We start from the raw sequence: 27,801 nt of genomic DNA, 5'->3' as shown, positions 1-27,801 counted from the left end.
TTATGAGAACACACTTTTAAATGCTCTTACATCAACTGCATGGAAGCCTGTATAGAGACCATTGGCCTCTGCTCCATCTGTGTTCCATTCTGGCCTTGGACAATTCAGTATAGTTCACTAAATGCATGCAAGCTGTTCCTTCCAGTTTGGCCTGAGCACATTGCCTATGACTCTGGCTTTGCTTCTGTGTCCAGAGTACACACACTCTCCTATTTTTACTACGTTGACTTTTCTAACCTCCAGTAGTGACTGCTTTCTTGGTCATCTACTTTTCACTCACAACCATATCCATGGCTTTTCTGCTACCTCCACACTGGCCATTTTAAGTTTGAGTCTCCCTCCCAAACCTTTTTGGTTTCCTAATTCCAGATTGTAGAGTTGAGCATTGGCCTGATATCTCTATCTGGAAGTTCCACATTCAATTCAACATCAACCTATCCAAATTTATATATTCTTCCCCTCTCCCAATTTTATTGTTTCTTCCATTCACTTTCCCAATTCATGGTACTACCATCTGCCTGATTATCTGCATTAAGATTTGTTGTGGCTATGAGTGACAACAACCCAAAGGAACAGTGGCTTAGATAAAATAGAAGTTTATTTTTCTTGCATGTAAATGAGAGTACTTCAGGGCTGAGTTGGCAGCCCTGCAATCATTATGGACCCAAATCCTTTCAATCTTGCTGCTCTGCCCTCTACTTTGTGTTCCAAGATGATTGCTCCACCTCCAGCCATCAAGGCTGCATTCTAGTCACCAAAAAGGAAGAAAGGGGGATGAAAAGGGCATGCTGCTTTCCATTAAGGACTCAGCCTGGGAGTTTCACATACCACTTTCATTTACAGACACTAGTCAGAACTTAGTCACTTGGCTACAAAGAAACTTCTAGGAGGATATATAAGCCCACCTCTCCTTGGATTTACCCTATTCTCTGTACTTCCTGGAAGACATTACACTCTTTCATGCCTCTTACCTTTTCCATGCTGTTCCCTTTGCCCTAGAATGTCCTTTCCTTGTCTAGGCAAATAAACACCTACTTCCATGACCAGTCTCAATGCAGACTTCACCTGCTGTGTAAGGTCTCCTCTGACTCTCCCAGGCAGGACTGCATGGCCTCATATATAGCACCTACAGCAACTTCCATTCAAGCACATTGCCTTGGAATTGTAGGCTTACAATTGTAGAATGTGAGCTCCAAGGCTGTGTCTTACTTAATTTTGAACCTTTAACCTCCAAGAATAGTGCCTGAGTTCAATGGATGTTTACTGAACAAGTAAATAAAAAAAAATCAAATATCAAACTTGTTAGGATAGTGTACCAAATTAGGCCAGTAGCTAGTTCATTGACTTTGAATGCTTGAAGACCTTTCCTATATATGAAGTGAATAAACTTAGTATATAAACTCAAAGCCATTTATTTGGAGTATTTGTTCCTTTTCAATTGCTTTCTGATTCTTGCTTGCGCTATGGACAGTTGATACTATTAGATAAGTGACTTCTCAGTATGGTGTGTTATAATATGCTCAAAATTCAGCATAAGGCATGCCACATAAAAAAGAATAAAAAATATAATTCTTACCTTGAAGTCTATTGATAAACATCCTGGATAGGAGTCAGACAATCTCCCTCCTAGTACTGGGTCAGGAACTAGCTTGGACAGGTCAATTAACTTTTCTGTGTTTCAGTTGCCTGCAAATGAGAGATTTGAGAATGATGATGTCTTGTTCTCCTCCAGTCAAACATGTTATAATTATGTAAAGCCATGTTCTGAAAAGAAGGTTGATGTGTTTTGCATCACAGAGCATTTTCTGCCCCTTGGCATTTTGTTCTGACTTGGGAAAATAACTCTGGACCTCTTAAAAAAAAGATCATAAATACAGGGGAGTAAGGTCCAGGTAAAGACGGTCTTAAAACAGGAGAGCAAGGGTGGAGGTGGAAAATGAGGTTTGTGACCCAGCCACTCTTTTCTCCTTCTATCCTCACACTGTCCTATTTATTTTTTAGGGCAAGAGATGAAAGTAGGTCGGACTGGGAGGGGGATGGGCAAAGGGGCATCCTGCAGCTGCAGTTTCCTTTCATGTTCCTCTTAAACCTGGTGACAGGGTGGAGGAAAAGCTAATTGAGGTGGGATAACTTCTGATGTGCCTGAGGGTCCTAAATCCTTTCATCTCTCCTTTCCCTCTGAACCTTTCAAGTATGCATAATGACAAACACCAAGACTGCAATCCTGACAGGACTGGGCTGAACATTTTCTGCTAAAAATATGTGCTTCCTAAGACTTTGGGGCCTGGGGGGTTTTATGAGGGGAGACTGAGGACTTTGGCTGCCTCTCTGTCTTCCAGATGAAAAGGCAGCTGCCTTTGGAATTTCTGTGTTGGTGATTTGACAGACATGAAGGTGGAAATAACTGTGATTGAGAAAGCAAATGGAGAAGCTGATTTCTCCTAAAAAAAGATGGGAATTGCACTTTCTGAGGAATGCAGTGTGACGTGGGAGTGTCTGAACTAGTCCCCAGAAGGTTCTAATGGGATTCTCTCCTTCAATAACTTTTTTAAGCCCTGAGGCTCTGTCATATAAGGCTATGTTCTGCTAACTGAGTGTGCTCCTGAGGTGGTTAACAAGTAGCTCTTAGCAGGCAGGAGTTTTCAGTTGTTCAGCACTTACTTGTCCCTTAGCTTCTTTCCAGGATGTTTGGATTCTTGGTTGTGTTTTGTTTTGCTTCTGATAGTTTATACGGTGAATGAATGGAGTAGTCTTTGAAAAAGACCCCCCAAGCTTCCAGTTTCCTTATTACATTGGGGAACTTGTCAAAAGAGGAGCCATTAGCTTTACTAAGTAAGTGGCTATGGTCCTTTGTAATGGTCTTAACTGCATATGATTACCTCTGACCTCTTCATCAGACTGGATCAGTACCATATTGTTTGCAAGGTCTTTCTATTCAAGCCCTCATTTCCATGCATTTGGAAATGTGGCATTTGGACAAATGCTGCAGTAGGTAGCAGGGCCAGTGGATATATTCTCACTTTCCCCAGCACCAGTTCTTTCTGTGGGGCTTCCAAGAGAGGTGGGTTATCTTCCCAATGCCTTTTACATTCACCTGGCCATTTTCCCTCTAAATTTTACATTTTGCTTTATTGATTGATTGATTGGATTACTAAATTTCACATGGCACAAAATGAAAAGGTACAAGAGTATTTGGTGAAAAGTCTCCCTCTTATTCTTGTCTCCCAGCCTCCCTGTCCTCCCCTCCAGACCCAACCAATGCTACTAGCTTTTCTAAATCCTTCTAAAGATATTCCATACTTATACAAGCAACTATGTATACAGGCTATTTTTATTTCTTTATAAATGCAAATGGTATCACACTATCCATAGCTGGCTCCTTGCTTGAACAACTTACATGTTTCAGAGCTTTTTCTATCATCAGTCTATACACATATACCTGATTATTTTTTGGCTCCACAGTATTACGTGGCATGGATGTGACATAATATATTTAACCAACCATGAGGTCATTTTTAGCTTTTAGAAATATACATACAGAAAACACTGCTGCAATAAGCAGCATTATTGCAGTTTCCTCATTCCCTGTTAGGGTAAGTCATGTGGTATCTGTGTCTCCTCCTTGGGGCACTAAGTTTGGTGCCAAACTTCTCCGTAGCCTGAAAAATGCACAGCCTCTCATCTCTCTGCCACCAGAACCCTAATATCCAGGAATCGTTTTCTTTGCTCCAGCGAGAAAGTTGGATTTCTGAACTCTCAACCTATACTATTTTATTAGCAACATTATTTTTATATAGTTTCTATTATTATGCTCTGGGGTTGGGAAAAAATTGTTTCACCATTTCCAGGCCACTTAAGACTGCTTAAGACTGTTACTAGGATGTCATAGCAAGTAATTGCCATGTTACCCTATTCCCTAGTGTTATATACAGGTTTGGTCATCAGGCAATTCCACTGTACCTAGACACATATCACTATTTCTAGATACACAGGTTATGGATAAATCACTAGAACACCCAGGTTTGTTCTAGGAATTGAAAAATAGCAGTCTTTATATTTAACAGTGGTTATTAGTTCCTCTACACAACTCATCAATATATATAGGGCCCAGACTGAGCTTCCTAGTGTAGGAATCATCTACCTTATTCATCCTGTTTCCTTCAGGGCCTACCACAGTGGCTGGCATCTAGTAAGTATTTATGATAGGCTAAAGGGATTTAGGTATTTGGAAAAATATTAGAAAAGATAAAAACTCATGCTGAATTTTACATAAGGTCCTTGAATCTGTTGAGTTTTGATCAGAGAAGTAAAACCATAAGCAGTTATTTAAAAACAAAGGATTTATTATAGGAATTTGACCTTGTACAATCAAAGAAGCTGATTAGTTTTTGTGTGGCTATTGCTTCTACATCAGGTCCTGGGTCTGAGGTTAGCATGATAGGCAGTTGGGGATTAAAGATGGATGCAAGGACAAGGTAGAACTTGTATGAGTCTTTAACTTCCCCCAAGCCTTCAGTCCAGTGATGCAGTGACATGAAGGAGGACCTGGCACCCTTCATCACAAAGCTGAACATGGATTTGACAAAGTAGTCAAAGAAGCTAAAGACATAGTTGGAGCTCTGAAGAACTGCCTGTCACCCCAGAAGCTATACCTACTGGCACAGGAGTTGGAAAAGCTGTAGAAGGTCTGACAGGGGCTAGAGGAGCTGTGGCCCCAGCTGCCAACCCACATCAACAGGGTGAGCTAGCAGATCAGCAGAAACATGTGGGAATTACAACAGTACCTGTAACCCTGCACTGCCCTTAAAAGTAAGTATAAAAAAGAAATATGGATGCTGCTTCACTTCCACCATCCATATCTTACCCAAAATGTCTCCTGTGGCCCGTGTCAACCAAAACTATGCAGAGAAGGTAATTCTAGGATATGTAGTTCCAGGCTAGCTAAGTTGACAGTACAAATCTACCACAGTCCCATCAATAGTTTTTGCTATTTTCTGATATTATCACAAATCAGATTCTAAAAAGAAACATTCACATACTATAAATTAGCTTCCCAACTTAATCTGCAATACCTATGAAGAGGCAGTGAAGAATACTATATCTTTTTGCGCTCCCTAAAGACAGTATATTTATCCTCATGGAAAACCTATGATTTTACTGAATACAATAAATACTTCCTCTGAAAGAATCTACTTTACAAAAGTAAAAGTATTATTCTCCAGCTTATATCACAGAATGCAGTTTAGGCAGGAAAAAAGACAATCATGTTTTTCCAGTAGCTAATTCTTGTTAAGTTTTTTTCTCAGCCCATTCAAGGTTAAAAAAAAAAAGTTAGGTATATGAACCCATTTTCTCTCCTTCTCGAATTAATTTTTATTTTATTCTTGAATTTTCTAAAAGCAGTAAAACATCTTGATAGTAGATTTCAGAGAATCTATTAATGCTTTAAAGTGGAGATCTTTTCAGTCCATTTCAAAGTTGCTCAGTTCTACTCAGAAGCTGGGGTAGATTGCATAATTGATCCCAATTATTCACTCCTTGTATCACACCTTTGTTCTGTGACTTTGCAGTTCCTCTGATTACAGTGACAAGGTGCGTTTCCTCACTCCTTGACTTAAGTGACTTGTTTTGATCAATGGGAGGTTGGCAGAAACAACAGTGACCAGTTCTATGCCTGGACTTTAAGTGACCTTGTGTCTCTTGCTTGCCCTCCTATAACTCTTCCATTCCATGAAAAGAATTTGTCCCAGGGAGCATAATCCCTCAGACTGGTCCCCAAAATGAGTGAACGTGAAGTGGAGCTGGTCTAGGTGATTTGAAGATCTGTGAAAACAAATTACAGCTATTTGAAGCCCATAAGTTTTTGGGTGGTTTGTGACAGAGCATTTTTGAGGAAATATTTGTTCTAGTTATCTTTTGCTTCGTAACACTACTACTACCAAAAACAAAACCAAAACAAAATTTAGTGGCTTGCATCAGCAACAACCATTTATTTGCCTATAGATTAGCAATTTGGGCAGAGATCTGCAGGAAAGGCTCATCTCTCCTCCACATGGGGATGCCTGAACGGGGCTGAAGACCCACTTCCAAAAGGCTCACTCATATGACTGGCAAGTTGGTGCTGGCTTCCAGCTGCAGCTCACTAGGGTCTATCCACATGTACCTCTCCTTGGGTCTGCTGGCTTCCTCACACATGGTGGCTGCATTCCAAATATAAGTATCTTACGAGACAGAAAATCAAAGTTGCCAGTTTTCTTAAGGCCTAAACCGAGAAATTAGCCTAACCTCACCTTTGCCATATTTTAGCTCTCAAGCATTCCTAGAGCCTATATTCAATGATAGGAGATACAGACTTTGCTTCTTGAGAAGTGTCAAAGATCTTCAACATTGGTTGGAGTTCTCATGAATGGAATTAGTGCTCTTACCAAAAAAACACCCCACAGAATTTCCTAGCCCCTTCCACCAGTTGAGAACATAGCAAGAGGTCAGCAGTCTACAACCTGGAAGAGGGCCTTCATATTCTAAAACTTCCACAATACATAACTGATACAGATACCTTTAGGCATAAATCCTTTCAGCAGCACTTGAAAACACATCTTTGGGGGTAAGAAATGAAAGAAAAGGAGTAAGGGAAACATAGAAAAGGTATATGAGAAAAAGCACCTATTTTATACTTTTTTTCTTAGAAGTTTCCCAGTTTCAAGTTTAGCAACAGAGCAAAAGAAGAGACCAATATTTAAGTGGCCCACTTGACAATTAGAAACGTTAAGAGAATTCTGAATTCTAAGAGTTACAGTAGGAATTTGAGAAAACAAAATTTGGGCCACTGTGATGTTATGGATAGAAAAAGAACTTTAATCAGGTGATCTGGCTCTGTCTTTATTCTGCACTGCTTTAGTGTGACCTCTGGAACATTACTTAACCTCTGTAGGTCTCAGGTCTTTCATCTGTAAAATGAAGTGAACAGGGTTGTATTTGAGATTTCTTCCTGTTCTGACATTCTATGAATCATTGTCATTTTCTTTATGATTCTGACATCCAGATGATGACCTGAACTTTCTATATTTAAATCCTCAGGGTCTATTTTTGCCACATGCCCTCAATAATAAATGGTATTCCTTAATAAAACCAAACCTTACAAAGTCTGAACAATAATGAACTTCAGAATAATGATGGCTGGGCTGAGTGGGGCAGTCACACTAGTGGCTGAGCACTCCTCCTTGTAACTGAAATATAATGAAAACGTCTTTTCTTCCTCTACCTCAGCACAGAAGAGGCAGACTAATATTTTCAAAGAGAAGTTTACCAAAATCTAGGGAAACAAAATAGAAACAGTTGTCCCTAAAATAAATGTAGTATAAAAATGTCCATTTCTAAATGGAGGAAAAGAAGCAATAAAGAGTTTTTCTGAGCTGAAATCTTATACTAAATAGCGACCTCCTTTCCTTGTGGTGGTATGGATTAAACCTGATAAGACCTGGGTTCAAATCCCAGCTTTGCCATTTAAATCTTAAACCTGGGCTAAATTACATAAGCACATTAAGCCTTAATTTCTTTATCTCTAAAAAGAAAATAATCATAACTGCTATGGACTGAATGTTTATATTGCCCCCAAATTCATATTTTGAAATCCTAATCTCCAAGGTAATGGTATTTGGCAGTAGAACCTTTGGGAATTGCTTAGGTCATGAGGGCAGAGCGCTCATGAATAGAATTAGTACTTTTATAAAAGACATTCCATAGAGCTCCCTAGACTCTTCCATCATGGGTGGACATAACAAGAAGTTGATAGTCTGCAACCCAAAAGAAGGCCTTCACCAGAATCCTACTATGCTGGCACTTCTGGTCTCTAAAACTGTGAGAAAACATTTCTACTGTTTATAAGTTACCCAGTCTGTGATATTTTGTTATAGCAGCTCAAACTGACTAAGCAATATCTATTGGTCACAGTTGTTTTTTTTTTTTTAAAAGAAATTCCCTTTTTTTTTAAAAAAAGATTTTATTTATTTATTCATGAGAGACACAGGGAGAGAGAGAGAGGCAGAGACACAGGCAGAGGGAGAAGCAGGCTCCATGCATTTCTCTTTTTGTTTACACTTGCCTTTTCCCCTTAAAATAAGTGCATTCTTTATTTTTGGCATCAATACAAGGATAACAAAGAAAAATGCACATATTATCTTCTCAATTTTGAAAGGATGATAGGAAGAAAAAAGCCATCAACCAAAGGATTTAATTTCTTCTCTTTTTCAGATTTACTTTCAATAGACGTAATAATAGTTTTTTTTTGTTTTTAAGATTTTATTTATTCATAAGAGACACACACAGAGAGAAAGAGAGAGGCAGAGGCACAGGCAGAGGGAGAAGCAGGCTCCATGCAGGAAGCCTGACGTGGGACTCGATCCTGGGTCTCCAGGATTACACCCTGGGCTGAAGGCAGCGCTAAACCGCTGAGCCGCCGGGGCTGCCCTGGTCACAGTTGTTAATATTAAATTAGATAATATAGGCAAAGCAACAGGTTTATAGAAAAGCAGACCTCAATAAAAGTATTCTGGTGCACATGGTTTATTGGGCAAATGCAGGGAATACAGCCAGGGAAGTGAGGGCATGAAGGAAGAAAAGGTGGCCAATAAGGAGCATGATTATTAAGACACCTACCAAAGTAGGTGACTAAATCTCACTGGGGAAATGCTAGGAACTGTTATAAAACACATGCTTCAGATAATCCTACTCAGGAATCAAGGAGGCTAGGGTAGTTATACACCCACTTCTGTCAGTCAGTGGTTGAGAGCTACTCCTGGAATTGAGAATTCCCCAGCACTTAATGACTTGCTGTGAAGAAGTAGAGTGGTGCTCTGGAGAAGGCCCTCAGGCAGAAATAAAAATGCTGGCAGGTGCAAGTTGTCCAGAGCACACTGATACGTAAGGTCCAATGAGCATGGGTATTGTGTGGATAGCATCTGCTGCAAATGTACTCACAAAATATCCATTCCTCGTTTTCTCCCCAGTTCCTAATTCAAATTGCTGGCACCAAACTTAATTTCCTTTCCTCTGGATTCTCAATTTCACATTCTTATCAGAGAGACATTTCTGTTTCAAAACCTAAAACACAACAGTAACTAACATCAATTCATTGAAGTTAGGTATAGAAGCTGCCATCATGGACCCCATTCCCTTCTTCCCTAATTCCCCAGTCTCAGGGCCATAAGCCAGAGACAGCTGAACTTCCATCTGAAGACTGACAGCTATAACTTCCCAAAGAACACTGTTAAGGGAGAAATGTCATTTAAAAATGTCTTTAATTAAGCCCAAGAGTTCCATTTTCAATGCCAAGGACTCTGAAGTCCACCATGCTGTCTACCTTATCAACCAGATGCAAATCTCTCTAGCTTTATTCTCATGTATACTTCTTTAGGCATATTGTTCTGTTCTTCCTTTGCTGCCCCAACTGAAACCATTCCTTCCAAATCATTTAGATGTAACCTTTGGAGGCACCCAGTAGCCTTTAACTTGTCACCTCTTTGCTTTACTAGAAACTGCATTCTTGTCCCATAATTGGGCACAGTGATTTCATTTCTGAATCTCTCCCCAAAATCCTCGAAGCCTGAACTGTATCATCACTGTATTTATCATGAAACCATGCAGATTGGCACCACATAAATTCCTGGTTTTCAACATACAAATATCAAGGGAAACAAAAGAAAATTAAATAATTGGGACCTCAGCAAAATAAAAAGCTTTTGAACAGTGATGGAAACCATCAGTAAAATAAAAAGATAACTCATCAAATGAGAGAAGATATTTGCAAATGACATATCCAATAAAGGGTTAGTATCCAATATTTATAACAAAATTATACAACTCAACTCAAAAAACCCCCAAAATAATCCAATTTTTTACATGGGCAGAAGACATAAACAGAATTTTCTCCAAAGAAGACATACATATGGCCAACAGACACATGAAAAGATGCTCAACATCATTCATCATCAGGAAAATACAAATCAAAACTACAATGAGCTATTACCTCACACGTGTGAGAATGGCTAAACTCAAAACCACAAGAAACAAGTGTTGGTGAGTATGTGGAGAAAAGGGAACCCTTGTGCATGCACTGTTGATTTGAATGCAAACTGATATAGCCATTGTATGGAGGCTCCTTAAAAAATTAAAAATAGAATTACCATAGGAGCCAGTAATTCCACTACTGGGTACCCAATGAACATGAAAACAGTAATTCAAAAAGATATATGCACTCCTATGTTTCTTGCAGTATTATTTATGATAGCAAGATATGGAAGCAACCCAGGTGTCCTTTGATAGATGAATAGATAAAGATGTGATATATACATACAATAAAATGCTACTCAGCCATAAGAAAGAATTAAATCTTGGCATTTGCAACAACATGGATGAATCTAGAGTGTAATACTAAGTAAAATAAATCAATCAGAGAAATACAAATATATCATTTCACTCGTGTGGAATTTAAAAACAAATGAACAAAGGAAAAAGAGACAAACAAAAAAAATAGATTCTTGTGTATAGAGAACAAACTGATAGTTGCCAGAGGGGAGTTAGGTGGGAAGAGAAGTAAAATAGGTGAAGAGGATTAAGAGTACACTTATCATGATGAGCATTGAGTAATGTATAGAATTGTTAAATCACTATATTGTACACCTAACATTAATATAACACTGTATGTCAACTATACTGGAAATAAAGACATAAATAAAATATCAAATAGACCCTTAGCTCAGGCCTCTCAGCTTGCTGGGTTTTCCTGGTCCATGGACATTATTTCCAACATTGTCCATTCTGCTTATATTCCTCTCTCCTAGGCCATGATTCTTAGAAAATGATTTTGTTTTCTACTTCACAGAGAAATTAGAGGCCATTAGTAAAGACTTTCTTATATGTCCTATCATCAAATAAGTTCTTACCCTTTCATTTTTCCTTGTTATGTTGAGGGAGGCGAATGCCTTTGTTCCTCTGTTGTCTGGACCCATCCCTACTCTACCTTCTCAAGAATCTGGCTGTCTTAACTCTGCTCTCTATCTCCAGCCTTGAAGCTTTCCATTACCAACTAGCTTTTGAACATGCCCAAGCTTACTTAATCCAAACAAGACTAAATAAACAAAATCCTCACTCAAAATCAGTGTATAGTGAAGAATTTGGTCTTTCCAAAGAGGATTATGGCCTTTATCCTTGGCTTCTTGGAGGTAACCTTTTAACCTTTGGAATTTCCCAAGTGATAAGAGTGTCATTGCTATTTAAGGGGGTTCCCTAGGACCATGTGATTTCAGCCCCATCTTCAGGGAGGGGGGAGGTAGAGATAGAGTTCAATTGCATGGAAAATTACCCAACCAATAGCATCTACATAAATAAAGCCCCAGTAAAAACTCTGGACACCACAGGTTGGGTGAGCTTCTCAGGTGGGTAATACTATGTGCATATTTTCATACATCAATACTGGGAGGGTAATGCATCCTAAAGACAATGTAAACCACATTTTGAATCCTCTCAAACTCTGCCCTCTATATCTCTTGTTTTGACTGTAATTTATCACCTTTTCTTGTAACAAACCGTAACTATGAGTATAATAGGTTTCAGTGAGTTCTGTGAGTCTTTCTGGTGAGTTATTGAAACTGAGGTTGATTTGGGGGAAACTCAGAGTTTCCAGACTTATAGTTGGTGTCAGAAGTGAAAGTAATCCTTGTAGGCTCTTTCCTCTAATTTTGTAGTTAAATCCTAACTCGTTGTAGTTGGGTTCAAAAGTTTTGGGCAGGCTTGCCAGTCTGAAGTACTGTGTCTTCAATATTGCAGTTTGCTTAACTCTGGCTATGCATATTCCTCTTCAGCTGCTATCCAAACTTCTTTTCCCTCTTATAGTTAAAATTTTATCCACAAAACCCATCTATATTTCCTATCCAATTCATTCATAAACTCACTGCAATTGGTTTGTGCCCATACCATTCTAATATTATTCCCACATACCTCACCAGTGTCTACTTTGTCACTAAATACAATGGACAGTAACTTTCTCCTCTAATATGTCAGGAACATTCATCACTCTATTCTTGAATCACTCTTATCTCTTGGCTTCTGTGATACCTGATTTCTACCTCTGGCCTGATTCTTTCCTACCTTTGGCCTCTATGTCTCAGTCTTCTTTTTGGTACCTTTGCTTCAACCTGCACCCACAAATACCGAAGTATTCTTAAGACTCTGTATGATTTCATGCTCTGGTGATTCCTGACCCTAGCATTAAACTTAGCTTAAATTCTTAGCTTTAAACTCTCTCCTTAGCTTCATGAAAATATCAACACACTCTACTTGAATTTAAGCTACATTGTATTTATTACTTTATTTCCAGGATATAATATAGGGCCTGACATAAAGTACACACTCCGTAGATATTTGTTGAGTGAATGAATAAATGAATTAGTATATTATGTCTCACAGGCAACTCAAGCTCAATATGTCCATAATTGAACTCATCAATAGACCCTTAAATCTACTTTTCTCCTGGAGTTCTCAGTCTCAAATAAATGGTGCTACCATCCTCTCAGTTGCCTAAAGTAGAAACCTTGGCATTTATTCTTGACTTTTCTCTCTTTTTCACCTCCACATCCCACCTGTCAACTTGTTCTGTCAATTCTTACTTCCTAAAAATCTTTCAAATCTATTCACTTCTCTCTACTTCACAGGCAATACATTAGTCCAGTCACTATCTTTATCACTAGGGCTATTCCAGCAACCTCCATATTGTTTTCCCTGTCTTACATCTTATTTCTCCCACTCATTCTTCACGTTGTAGTCAGAGTGATGCTTCCAAATACAATCTTGATCATGCCATTCCCAAACGTTCATAAACTTTTTTCTACCCTCAATAAAGCCCAAATCCATTAATGTGGCTTATAAGGAACCACCCAGATACCATCTTGGCCTTATTTTTAATCCCTCCTTTTGCCTCTCCCCTTAATTTATGTTCCAGTCCCACTGAAGTTATTCAGACATTATCACACTCTCTCCCTCTCACACTCAAGGTCTTTGCATATACTATTGTCTCTGGAACACTCTGCATCCTTTAGAAAAAAAAAAAAACTATCTTTCTGACCCCACTGACAGACTTACTTCCACATCCTTCTTTCCCTCTTCCCATTCAGTTTTAGGTGATGAAACTCTCCCTTTCCATTCAAAGTCAGTGTCTCCATATCTACTCCTCATTTTACTTTCTTCTATTTACTCCAATGTCTTGTTTAATAATTTATTTTTTGGTCTTATACCTTTAATTTCTCCTTCTCTGGTGTCTCTTTCTCTGCTACCTATAAAGAAGCTTGGGTTCCTCCAAACTTAAAAAAATTGTGCTGATCTCAGATTCCCTCTCTGATAACTATATTAATTTTCTCTGGTCTTCTGAACCAAGTTATTGAAAGATTACTATACACTCACTATGTACATTTCCTCACCCGCAATTCACTCTTTACCCTACTGCTTCATCACTACTCCTCTGAAATGAATTATACAAAAGTCATCAGTGACACCCATGTTGCCAAAACCAATAGACATTCCTCTATTATGTTACCCTGAACCTCTCTTCTATAGTTAACTCATAGAGCACTAATTCTTGGCAACCCTAATTACCTTGTTTTTTATGCAGTTTTCTCCCAATTAGCCCTCAAATTCAATAAATTATCAACTCCTGCCAAATTGACATCCAGCATAATTTTGAGCCTTTCCTTTCCCCTTCCATCCCTTCATACTGCCACTGCCCTGGTTTAAGTCTTTACCATTTCTCAGTTGGATACTGTAAGAGCTTTCCAACAGATTTCCTTGCTTCTAGTCTTGCCTCATTAAAAATGAATTAATTCATCTACCACAGTCAGAAATTCTATCATAATATCTGACTGCATCACTTTTTCTCTAATACCTTTCTCCATTTCTTAAAACATTTCAGCTTCTCCATTTCTTAAAACATTTCAGCTTCTCAGTATAGCATATAAAAACTGCCATGACTAGCTTCTGACTATTCTGCTAGCTTACACCACCTCCTACTTCATACTTTATTCTTTAGTAAGACTTAATGGCTTATAGACACATACACACAATATATCCAATTCATGCTTCATATTTCATACCTTTGATAATGTTGCTGCCTTTGTCTACAATGTTTTCCTGCCTTTATTTGGTTAAGGGCCACTCCTCTGAGATCCTATAACATCCTGGAAATGTCCCAAACATTATCATTTACCTAATTATATTGAAGTTACCTATTTTAATACTTGTCTATCTGCTGGATAATTAGCTCTTTGAGGACAAAGTAGCTAGGCTCTTTGAAGTAAGCTGGGCTCTTAACTTCTTGGGGAGTTGATTACTGGAAAGCCATTTCTCGGACAAAAGCTCAGTTAAGTTTTAATCAGTGACTCTTGTAGTTGGCAGGAACCTCTTGAGTCATTCAGTCCAGCTTCCCCTCACAGAAGACTTCTCTACAATAGGGGCCAAAATAATTCAGTTACATATGATAGAACATTCCAACCTTGGACAGCTCTCATTTCCATACATACGGTCCCTTCTGGTGAGAGTGGAAGCAACTTAGTAATACATATGAATGTTTATATGCATTTATATTTTTATGTTTATATTTTTATTCCTTAAATATTTATATCTTTATTCCTAGCAATGCCTCTTTCAGAAAACCCTTCTCAGAATATTATCCAAAAATGGGGGAAATCTATTACATAATAATGTTTCATCATGAGGCTATAATACAGATAAATTATAATAGGCAAAAGTAGGGGAATCCTTAAGTAAATTATGATGCATTCATGAAATAGAATTTATTTTATGTCTTTTTAGGTGAAAATTCAAGATATGAAATATCATCTTACCTATACAAAAAATTCACTTAATTTTCCAAATTTTCTATAGTAAGCATGGATTATTTTTATAATAAGAAAAATTGCAGGTTTGGTTTTGATATGCTCTTTGTTTTAGGTTTTGTTGTTATTGTGTTTTTTTATCTATGATAGACACACAGAGAGAGAGAGAGAGAGGCAGAGACACAGGCAGAGGGACAAGCAGGCTCCATGCCAGGAGCCCAACGCGGGACTCAATCCTGGGACTCCAGGATCGCGCCCTTGGCCAAAGGCAGGCACCACACTGCTGAGCCACCCAGGGATCCCCTGTTATTGTGTTTTAAGGAACTATTACTCTTCTCCTAAGAAACAAGTCTCTAATCTCTGAATTCTCTGACTTCTGCTGAGTTGCTTCCCTCTTGATACTGTTTCCGCAATTTATCACCTAAGCATAGCCCAACACACCCAACACAGTTAATCTCTTAAACCCAATGTACTATATATGTGTGCTCCTTTCCTTGTTCCTGTTTCCTCATGCTTTTGTTACTCTTGCCTCACAGCCCCATCTCTCTTTCCACAAACATGCCTATGGTTTTATGCTGTCTCCTCCACCTCCCCAGCAGAGTTGACAAAGTTACAGTTTCTAACTTGAAGGTTCTCATATCCCTGGTAAGAGAGTTAGTTTTGTAGGATAAGTAAAGCAATAAGGGTGTGCCCAGGGTAGGAAAAAGAAAGAGACTGATGCTCTCTGAAGGCATCAGAAAAAATTCTCTGAATACAGGATGCCTCTGGGACAATATTTTCTCCCTTAGAATCACAGCTTTACAGTTTAATAGAGAGCTATTGAGAATTTAAGAGAATACTCTCCAGGCCAACATCTTATTTTACAGATGGGAACACTGATGTACACTGAATTAAAGTGATGTGGTCGAGGTTTTGTAATGAATTAGGAACAGATCCTCCACTAGAACTCAGGCCTTATGGCTATCACGACCATAAGTGTTTTGCACTAGTGTTCTGCAATTCAGTCTACTAAAGACAGGACAGCTGTTTTCTTAAGCTTTTCACAATAAGAGCCCTTAACTCAAAGTAAAACAACAAAACACACAGGCAAAAACAAAGTAGGATCTGCAGCAATGAAAATAAAAACATACTACTTTCTGTCTGGGGGAAGACTTAGGGACTCAGAGAACTATTTTGACCCTGAGGTTATTCCCAGAGGGCACATTAGAAAAACAAACAATAGTCAATTACTATTTGACTTCAGTTATCTGGGGAAAAAAATTTGAAACCATTGCCTCCTTTCATCTCTTGAATGCTGTTGACTAAAGGAGTTGCTGATTAAGGCTGTTGGCTGGGAATGCTGTGGCCACTCTGGGCAAGGGCCCTGCATTCCAGGCTGACTCTACTCCCCCAGGAGCAACAGGGTGAAAAGAAGTATTGAGCACACATTCCCAACTATTTGCTACCCCCTGGCAAACAGTGTGTTTACTAAGATTGCTATAAAAGGTATTTATCTAATTAGAGAGCATTTTCCCCCTTTTATTAGTAAGCAATTAGACCACACTTTAGTACATTAAGGAGGTTTTGTAAATCCAACTGCAAGCATATAAATTCTGTAATTGTATAATTGTACATTGGGCACAAAACCACAGATTTTCTTCTATTTTGGCTTGACCATTTTTTTTAAAGCAATTTAGGGTTTTCTAAGCTAATGCTTATGTGGTGAGTGTTTTTATAGCCTAGGCTAAATACATATAATTTAGCCATTCTTTGGTCTTAAACCCAAACCAGAAAATGACACAAAATCCACACAAACATATCAACTATCTGTTCTTCATCTTAAAGCCTGAGAATATTTTTTTTTCACAACGTTTTAAAGTACAATGGTAGCATAGTATCATTCTTTAGCATAGAAACCATAAAATTCTTCTAGCCAAGTAATTCCAGAAACTCTCATTTAAACATCTGTCACTCATATGTATGTGATTAAATTAATCTTAATTAAATTATGTTTGCAAGACAGGAGTGGGAAAGAAAAGTAAAGATCATCGTAATTTGAATTTTTGCTTAGGTTAAATAAGATATTAGGTGGAACAATATTAACATTGCCAACATTTGACCATTTTTTATTTATGAAAATAGTAATTTTCTATGGTTCAACTTCTATTATGTATGTTGCCCCCATTTTCAACAAGGATATAGTAAATACCAAAAATGGAAACCATCCTTGATTTACACTCTTAATAAATAATTCATCCACTTATAAAAGGTGTCAAAAAAGTTTATAAGATACATATATTCAGATAACATATATTACTACCAGTTTTACTACTAGATGCCTGTTGGACCTTGGGCAAAACACTAGGTTTTTGAGACCTTTTATTTCCTTCTCTGGCAAATGAGTAGTTTATATTAGAACTAGAAAAAAAATTTACAGTTCCTTAAAATGCATATCATTATTCAAAGTTAGTACCGTAAATTACCATAAATAACAAAGGCTATTATGTTTAAGTGAGTTGAGATCTATATTATTATGGAAACATCATAGTACCACATTTTTATATACTGTAAGAAATCTTTCAGTGCACTGAATTAGATAATAGAGAACTGATTCACATATTGATCAAATGAAAATAATTAACAATACTAATGAGAATAACCACCATTTACTGAGTACATATTATGAGCCACACACTTAAGCACAGATTACATATTATTTCATATTAATTCCTACCATCACATACATGAGCAGTGAGGCACAGATAAATGATTAACAACAACTATCCCAGGGGATAAAAAAAAAAAAAAAACACCATGATTTCCATGATGCAAACACTTCAACTTTGGTTGATTTCCAGCTACCAATCTGACTTCATTGAACTTGGTGGGGGTAGGGGGCTGGTAAGGTGGGCTCTAGAAGAGATGTAAAGTAGCACACTATTATATAGTATTGCCACCATGCTGATACAGTAGATAAAAATAATCTCATGAACACAGACAATAATAAAATATAATAAGATATTTAGGAAGTGATGAGTTTAGGGTATTTATTATTTTTGTTTTAATGTAAGTTTACATAATTTAATTTTTAATAATGGCTATGTTTGATAATCAACTCACATAATTCCTGAATATTTAGCAGTTTTTGTGAATTGAAGGCACCATTGTACATGAGGTTGATTTTACTACCCACCTTCACTGAAAATAAGAAATGGTAACATAAAAAGCATTAAATGATTTGCCAAGGTTATCCGTTAGTAAATTCAAATCCCAATTTTCCAGACAATAAGCCTTAATTTCTTAATTCTGAGGAGGTTTATACAATGGATTTTACAATATAACTTTTATATAATTCAAGAAATATGTTTTTGATTATAAAAAGGCACTAAGCAAGGCAAAAGTGAAAGGAGAAAGCAAGATGAGAATTTAAAGAAATGTCTTCTAGAAGAGGTCCTGTTGAGAGGAAAGATGCAGGTCATTGGTGACAGGTTTTTGTTTTTTGACATTCTTTAAGGTTAGTCAGAAAGAACAAGTGATTGAAAAAGGGGAAGTCAGAACAGCAAGAAAGCCAATCTATTTTAAGTTATCAGGAAGAGGTACTGAGGTGTGAAATTCCTGTGGGATGGGCTCACCAGTCTGAAATGCTTCAAGGAATGCTGATTCTTTTACTTGCCTGCACTGGGGTCCTTATAGACTATGACAGACATGATCATACTTTCCCCCAATTATTTGAGCCTATTTCCTCCAGATAAGAGAAGGAAAACTCTACTTTAATGTTGATAGCTTTTTGATCCCTAGGTAATTTCCACTATAATTTATAAAATAATTTAAACAAATTCTGTTGCTATAGCATTCCATCTATTCAGAAGTTTTAAGTATTTTGATTAGGCAGTTCGGTGTACTATTGGCTAAGTACTCTGTGCTGAGTGTGAATGGGCCAAACTCATGCCTTTCATGAAGACTCAGGCTTTCTCCAACACTTACTTACCAAACACTAAGATCAGGGTCTGGTCATAGTGTTATAGGATTTTTTCTTTGGTGCCCGTGGCTCTTGGTCACACTGCTTCAAAGAATGAAGAGGTAGACAGAGTGGTGGGCAGCAAACTAAGTTTACTGAGAGGTAGCAAAGTGGTAGTACAAAGCTCTTGAAGAGGAAGGGGACTCAAGAGGGCTGTTACTGGAGTTTTTAAGTCTAATGGGTTTTAAGAGCTTGTTGGCGGCTGTTTTAATCTGATTAACCCTCCCTGAGCCTGTTCAACCGATCTGGTTTCTGTCATCTATGTATCACCTGGGAAAGGATGGCGGGCTCCTTCCAGGGTAGTGTAAAATCCTTTTAGGGCAGGGGCTTGTTCCTGCCTGCCTTTCTTCCAACTATCCTTTATCAACAGTAAGTGCTATATAATCATTAATTGTTATCATTATCATTATTATTTAGAACTGATGGATTTCTGGTGAGTTCTAGGTTCAGGTTGTGGGCAGGATTTTCTCAAAATGCTTCCATCCAGATTGTAGGATTCTCTTCATAAGCAATACATTTACCACAGGTTGCCAGAATTTGTTCTTTCCTAGGGCAAGTGTGGCCAATGTTTGCAGTTGGTCTTTCGTGCACCCGAAATTTTGGTGATAGAAACGTTTCATTTATCACTTTGGGGTGCCCTTTGTAAAATCAACATTTTCCCCCCGAAGAGTTTCGGCTCCAACTGTCTAATGACTTGGGCTCGTAATGTATCTGTGTTGATTCTGGGTGATGTTCAATGATAGCAGGGAAATGATTTCTTTGATGATCAGCTCTTGCTTTGCAGTGGTTTCTAAAAGTTATTGAAGGGTTATGTGAACAAATTCAAAGCAGTTCATCTTTTAGTGTTTACAACGAACTGCAAAGTTAAACTTATGAGCTTTGTTACAATTGACAAATGGAAATGGTCTTTTTGTATAATGGATAGTTAGAATAGTGAGCAGTCTGAGGAAATCCTCCTTCTCAGACTTTCTGCCTCAAAGCTAGATCCTTCAGACTTATCTCATACTTTACTATGATGTCTTACTATTGCTTCCTGTAATTATATTGGATTCATGATTATTACTAAATTTGTAATAGCCTTATCAGAAAGATCAGCCACCTCCATAATTTTATTTCTTTGAACATATGTAATTTTTCACCATCATAGCAGTCATTTCAAATTTCAAATCACATCTTCTAAAAGCTAGTAAAGGATGTCAGATTCACTTGGTATAAATTTCTTATTTTACAGTTGAGGAATCAAAAGTCCAGTGAGGTTAAACACCTTGCCCTAAAACTCAGCACATCAGCATCTTAGTAGTTTTGAACTTGTAGTTTTGAATTAATTATAAGTGGTGTGTGGAATACCAACCATTTGTAAAATGAATAAACTTTCTTTAGCAACTTTAACTTCCTTTAAAGAATGTTCCAAAAGGACATGATATGACACCATTGGAATCATCATGTCTTGATAGTTTATAAAACCTTAGGTGGTGACCACTGAAAACACAAGATGAGTAAGGGTGGGGTGTCTAACCTGTGCCACCCAATACAGTAGCCACTAGCCACATGTGGATCTTTTTAATTTTAAATTCATTAAAAGTAAATAAAATCAAACATTTATTTTTTCAGTCCTACTAGTCACAGTTCAAGTGTTCAATAGCCACTTTAGCTAGTGGGTACAGTATTAGAAAGCACAGAATAGAACATTTCTATCTTCCCAGAAAGTCCTATTGGACAGCACTAGAAGGATTTGGACCTCTACTGAGCTTCAAATTTTATTGGGGGCTTCCAAAGTGGGTCAGTCCTTCCTTTTTGAAGTAGGTGTCAGTCTTGTCACAAGGTCAATTTTTCAGGAAACAGACAAAAACTTTCCAGAGTGGCAATCTACTCGGCTCCTAAACTGTACCACCACTCTCTGATGAAAGAATGAGATGCTATACCCCATTTCACCCCTGCTCTGTTTTGGGAGTGAGGGTGCAGGAAAATACATGAAGAAGGTAAGAGTAAAGATTTAGCATTTTGTAGGCATATCCCAAATTTCCTGAATCTTATTTAACTTTTAATTTCTTTACCTTCTTTTTATCAATTAATTCCCAATCCCTCCATCCTCAGGAGATGACAGAAGTGTCGCTTTGATGAAGTCCAGCTACTTTATGCCCTTTCAAAGCTAGAGGAAGTGTTTAGACAGGTTCAGGGGAAAGAGATTAATGAAGACAGGAGCCTGAATCAATTCTTCACTGAGTTTATAGAGGTCCTCAGCATGTTAAACCTACTAAGCTCCACTTGTTGGCTAGCATGTAATGGGAAGTTACTCAAATAAAGAGGGCTAAAAGCTATCAGTAGAAGAGAAGAGGGGAAAGGACAAAACAGGTAAGGAATGTATTTTGTTATGCAGAATCAACAGTTCCAGCCAAATTGATGCCCAACTAGGTCTTTCACCTGATAGCCCCTTGCTAGGTGTGTCTCCCCTGATAGCCCCTTGTGTGAGCCAGTTTGAGCTGGATTAGAACTGATGACCTGTGCAAAAGCCCTTCTGACTTGTCCTCAAGTCACCGTTAGCTCATTATAATACTAAGATCTCCTCCTGTGGGTAGAGTTTTCTCCCATTTTTTCAACATATGATGTATGCACTAGGATGTTGACAGGCTAGGCAGGGACAATTGAACTAAAGTGCTTATGCAAACTCCCTGCCTTGCCCTCTAATATACTAAATAATTTTCCTGTATCATGGAGATACAGCGCTTTGAGAGCTATCTCCCTGTCTCCTTGTTTTTTTTTTAAGATTTTATTCATTTATTCATGAAAGAGAGAGAGAGAGAGAGAGAGAGACAGGCAGAGGGAGAAGCAGGCTCCATGCAAGAAGCCCGACATGGGTCTCGATCCCGGGTCTCCAGGATTGTGTCCTGGGCCGGAGGCAGGTACCAAACCTCTGAGCCACCCAGGGATCCCCTTTTACTTTTTTTAATATAAATATTTTATTTATTTATTTATTCATGAGAGAGAGAGAGAGAGAGAGAGAGGCAGAGACACAGGCAGAGGGAGAAGCATGCTCCATGCAGGAGCCTAATGTGGGACTCCATCCCAGGTCTCCAGGATCATGCCCTGGGCTGAGGGCAGCACTAAACCGTTGAGCCACCTGTGCTGCCCCTGTCTCTTTACTTGTAACAATAATAAGCTCTTTGCTTTTCAGCAGTTCCTTGGATTGTGTTCAATTTGGTACATCTCAAGCAGTGAATCACCTCTTGAGTTCGGTTACATACTGAGTGTACAAAGATGGCAAAAATCGCTTTGTAGGGACTCCTTTCCCAGAGGCCCTTTTCATTATCAGCTCCCCTAACCTGATGGCCTGAGACTGGGCCTTGATGTTAAGACCCCTCACGGCCACACCCTGGCAGTTCTTTGTCCAAACCAGACAATGGATCCTTCTCCATCCTAAATTTGGTCATTACCACATACAAAGTAAACCATGGGTTTGAGTGATGTGATTTTTCAGAAACCTCCAGGAAGAGCTTATTATTCACTAAACACTTATTTCCCTTAGATAATAACAATAGCTGCTATTCACTGAGTAACTGTTATATGCCAGGCATAACTTTCTTATATATGCCGTCTAATTTACCCCAGTTGTAGTACCATCTCCACTCTGTAGATTCGAAAAAGTTCAGAGTCCTGGAAATTTGTAGATTCAAACAGCTAATATTCAGGAGCCAGAATTAAAATAAGACTTCATCAATTGCTACAGTCCATCTATTTTACACTCTGCCATTGATTTTCAAATTATGTTCCAAGGAATCTTCAATATCCTCTCAAGATGCTCTAAATTGTTTGAAGGACTTGGGAATGAGTGGGGGAAAAGAAGAGAGAGGCCACGAAGTCACTTCTATCTCTATCCACGTCTTGCCTATTTCACTTACCCCCTCCCACACCAGTTTAATCCCAGAAAACACTCTTTTAACTGCTTTAAGTACAGAGATTTCTCAGTTTAAAAAAGTTCAAAAACCATTGTACTAGGTAGTTCGCTTTCTCCAATGTCCTTCTGACACCATCCTAGCAATAGCTTTTGCCTATTCATAATGAATTGACATTTACATGTTAACTTATTCCACAATTGAAGAATGATTTATAAAAAATCATTGTACATCTTTAACTACGTTGTCTTAGTAACAGATCTGGAAATGCCCTGGTAAAAATTGATTATTCATAGGCATGTAAGGCCAATTCATCAGAAAGGGAAAAAAGATGTCTGGGCCACAGATGCTTGCTTTCTCTCAAAAAATGAATTAGGTTTTGACAAGATGATCATTTGATGTGTGATGGCCCTTGGCTGAACAAAATATATTCACTTTCACTTTCTTCTAGGAGGACCATTTTCTCAATCAGAGGTAACAGGATTGACTTTCAAAAAGGGGTTTGTTCACATTTTTTTCCTCATTTTTTAATGACCTAGTGGATTTATAGCCTCATATTTTTTTTCTATTAGGTATAACTGCCTGAAAGCTCTTGAACAGAGAAAAGTTTCAATCCATTTTTTACTTCTTATAGTATTTTATTTTTTAAAAAAATGTGAAGACATTCCCCAAAAGATTTGTTTTTGTTCATGGTGTTCTTGCAGGTTACTCTGTGTGTTTGTATGTGCATATATTCTCATACACAGGCCAAGAGGTGCCTGTATGTAAGGGGGTCAACAGGGAAATAATACTCTTCCAAGTATCTTAGTCTGTACTACCTTGGAACAAACAACATTGCAAGTCACTTGGTATAAGAGGAAGCTGCCCTTGGGCAACCTATTTGTTCATCCACTCACCAAACAGCAATCAGCAATATTAATCAAACGTCTCTTATGAGTAACCAGAGAAAGTAATCAGAAATGTTCAGATAGGGGTTGAAATGCTTGGCAAAATGACTATTAAACAGGTTATATCAAGGACTATGAAGTCAGAGTTTTAGAAATTTAGAGCCCCTTTCATCTTATAATTCCATACTTGTGACTTATATTTTTGGATCCAGAGGGAAAAATGAGCTAGCTATTTAGCTTATGGTGATGGTTGATGTCTCTGTTTGCTAAGAATGACTCTAGTTCTTGTATGGAGGAACATATCTTTGTCTAGAGTAAAAAGTTGCCAAAGGGGTTGAGAGGCTCTGTGAGATGCTTGGTTATAAAATGAAACTGAAAAAATACACTCAGAAAAACAAGGATATAATTTTATATTCCTGGCAGAACTGGCATTCTCATTTATAGTGAAGTGGATTTTTCCTCCTCGGTTATTTCTGTTGATCTTCAGGGGAAAGAGGAAAGGAAAATGGTAATGCCCCGGTGAAGAAAGAAAGGTTCACTGGGGAAGGGAACCTCAAATGTCTGGATCTGGATGAATTGTAACAAGAATTCCTTTAATAGGCAGCCCAGCATACTTGTCAGTGAGCAGAAAGCTGGCCCAAGGAAGCTGCAAGCAAAGAACCCAGAGAACTGAGAGAACTTGAACATGGAAAAAGATACTTTTGTGCAAGTTGCATTTTTTGTATATGATAAGTTAAATCTGGTTGCAAATGTGGAGTAACTGGCCCACTGAAGGCTATGTTTTCCCAAATACAAGGGGGTAGTAGGCATTCAACATCAAGCAAAGGATGATCCACTCTCAAAATAACCAGGGAAAGCCCTGTCATTTGCCTTTTCAATAGAAGGCTTACTACATAATTGAAATAACATTAGCTACCAATGCCAATGAATGAGTACACACTAATGAAGCATCTAGTGGGCACAGCACAAGTTCTCTCCTTTCACTGTGGACTGTCATACCATGTCATTTGATCCTCAATACAACCTCACAAAGAGGAAATTAAGGTTCCTCGGGGTTCAGTAACTTGCTCAATGTCACACAGCTAGGTGGCAGTGCTACAATTGAATCAATATATGTCTAGATCCTAACCCAATTCTCTTAAATGTTTTCTAAACATCCCTCTAATAGGAAGTTAGGAAGATATAGCAAGGTTTATGCTGACAGCTAAATTCATGGTGAAAACAAAACTATGTTACAGCATTTCCTTCCTTTGGCTATTACAAGGGTTTTCTTCTAATATTCTAAGAAAATATTTAATCAGTTAGCTCGGGGTAAGGAAAATGGGTCCTGTTCTTTGGTGTTAACTTATTTAAAATTTTATTTAAAAAATAAGATAAATAAGCACAACTTATAATGAATATTTGACTTTCAAATATTTTTTCTTTGCTTAACCCTGGATATAGAATCAATTTTTCCTCAGAGAAAAGGGGAAAAAACCCAAGTTAATCAAAAACCAACAGCAACTTAATTTAATGTGGTTTCCATTAGAGTATAAAAACCACTCAAATTCCCCACTTTTAAATTTATGTGCAGAGAACAGAACATTTTTTCATAAGAACAAATAATATTAAATGCTTCGGTTTCTCTGAAAGCTGAACTTAATGAACTATAAGATGTAAGAAAAATGTTTGAAGAAGGGCAGAGCTATCTAAGAGACACTATCTCTGACAAGCTGTGAGTGGGCTATGGGTTCTGGACTACTTAGCTGTGTGAGCCTAGGCAAACTATAGATGGCTAGAAACTACAGAAAACAGAAGTTTTCCACTCTGAGAGCATCATACTATTGATGAGAAAATGAAATCTCATCCATAGTAAATGACTTGCTGACCTTCAAGCAAATAGTGGAGAACTAGGACTGTTCCATGCTTCATTCAATTAGTTTCTAGGTGCCTCAGTTTCCTATTCTGTAAAATGAAGGAATATGAATAAGAAGTGACCTGATATCATGGAAGGAATACTTGTCTTGGAGATTGATAACCTGGATTTGAGCTCCCTTCTCCAAAACCCACCCACTGACTTTAGACAAGTCCATATCTCTTATTCAGTTTTCACAAATTCTAAATTTGAACTTAAATGCTGTTCAAACTGTATCAAAGAGGTGTTGAAAGAAACTAATAAAACAATGTATAGGCAAGTACTTTGAAAACAATGAAACACTTCAGAGAAGCAAAAGAATTACAATAATGGTGATAATGATTAAGTCCTCTTGCTTTCAAAGTTGAAAGGGAGACCTTGCCTTTGGAAGAAATGGAAAATATTATATTGGTAGAATGAGGGCCAAATTATGGATACTCATAAATGACAAGATGTGAGTTTATGTCCCAAACATTGCATGGGACATATTTATACTAACAAATTATCTCTTATTTATCTGAAATTTAAATTTTATTGGGTATCCTCTATTGCTTTTTACTAAATCAGGCGATCCTAACAATTGAGGGATTTATTTGAAGGGTAGCAAGTGCTATATGAAAGCAATGGTTCAGAACTCTTGTAAAAATATTGGGATCAGGGCGATCCCTGGGTGGCTCAGTGGTTTAGCGCCTCCCTTTGGCACAGGGCATGATCCTGGAGTCCCAGGATCGAGTCCCGTGTCAGGCTCCCTGCATGGAGCCTGCTTCTCCCTCTGCCTGTGTCTCTGCCTCTCTCTCCCTCTCTCTCTCTCTCTCTCTCTGTGTGTGTGTGTGTGTCTATCATGAATAAATAAATAAAATCTTTAAAAATTATCAGGATCAGAAGAAGTAAAATCAAGAAGATTGTCTTGATTTGGATTTCCCTAAAAACAAAGGCTAATAGAGAATTTAAAGGCAGTAATTTACATGGAAAATGAAGCCAGGAAACTTGGTAAGGAAAAGACAAAAGTGAGAATCACTCTAAAGGTGTTTTATATAAAGTCATTGCTGAAGGCAGTGGGAGCTAGATTCCACTGGTTTCATTGAAAAACCTTACACAATGCCTCCTAGGAGGGCGTCTAGGGTCTAGGGCATTTGTCTGCTAGCTTCTAGCTTCCTATTGATTAAGGGTTGCCACTGAGGGGTGAAAGGGATCAGAATATGGTACCTCAAAATATTCCACTTTGGCATAAGAATTACTTTGAGCTGAAGGCAACTGAGAAACAGCAGACACAGAAAAAAGCTCTTTACCCTCCCCCATTTGCCTAAAAGCAGGGCATAAAGGGCATAAATTTCTCTTTGTGAAGGCATTCCCCCTCCCTTCTCTCAACAAGAGGGATAGAACTGCTCTTAATCATTGTAGATGATGCTAGATTCACCATCCCAGTGACAGCATCAAGAGGAATCTGCATAATAAGCCTTTTAAAGAACACTTATCTTGCATTAATTTCCCCCATATATTTACCTTCCCACAATTTGCTGCCCCTAGAAGCTCAAAATACTTTTCTTTTGACACTTCACCACAAGTTTATGGCCCTTTGTTAAAATAGTATATAAGCCTCCAGGTCTATCTCTTTAGGGTTTTCACTTCCTTTTCTTGAGACCCCCATACGATGTAAAAATATTAACATCAAATAAAAATTGTAGATCTTTCCTCCTGTCAGTGTGTCTTTTGTCAATTTAATTTGCAGGGCCCCAGCTACTAAACTAAAAGGGTAAAGAAAAAAATTTATTCATCCTTACACATACCCCCTTGAAATGAGCAATTTCCAAAAACTTCAGAAAAACTTGGAGGTAATTAGGCATGGAGCAGTTCGGGGCACCTGAACCAGTTCAGGGCATGTATTGGTGGTAGTCTGATCCTACACTAACTATAAAGCACAGCTGACACTAAAATAAGAAAAGAATAAAGTGGGGGAGTGGGGGAAGACAGACAAGGCACTCAGGTGCCTCAGTTGGTTGAGCATCTGGCTCTTGATTTCAGCTCAGGTCTTGATCTTGGGGTTGTGAGATGAAGCGCCACATCAGGCTCTGTGCTGAGTGTGGAGTCTGTTTGAAATTCTTTCCCTCTCCTTCCACCCCTCCCCCTGCTCATGCTATCTCTCTAAAATAAATAAATAAATAAATAAATAAATAAATAAATAAATAAATAAATAAGTAAGAAATGAGAAAAAAGAATAGAGCTGTGATGCTGTATACCAAAAACACTGACAGAG

General features: G+C 38.0%; 1 long non-coding RNA gene across 1 annotated transcript in view; it reads right to left on the bottom strand.

Annotated features, from left to right (window-relative positions):
- The window catches only part of LOC144308478 (uncharacterized), a 209,635-nt gene that overhangs the window by 88,771 nt on the left and 93,063 nt on the right, over nt 1-27,801 (bottom strand). Inside the window, exon 3 of the long non-coding RNA XR_013374950.1 lies at nt 1,577-1,686. This is a non-coding gene — a long non-coding RNA (uncharacterized LOC144308478). The remainder of the gene's footprint in view (nt 1-1,576; nt 1,687-27,801) is intronic.

This window comes from Canis aureus, chromosome X, assembly GCF_053574225.1.
Source record: "Canis aureus isolate CA01 chromosome X, VMU_Caureus_v.1.0, whole genome shotgun sequence".
Taxonomy (NCBI): Eukaryota; Metazoa; Chordata; class Mammalia; order Carnivora; family Canidae; genus Canis; species Canis aureus.
Note: the sequence above shows the minus strand (reverse complement) of the source record. Positions and strands in the feature narration are given on the sequence as shown.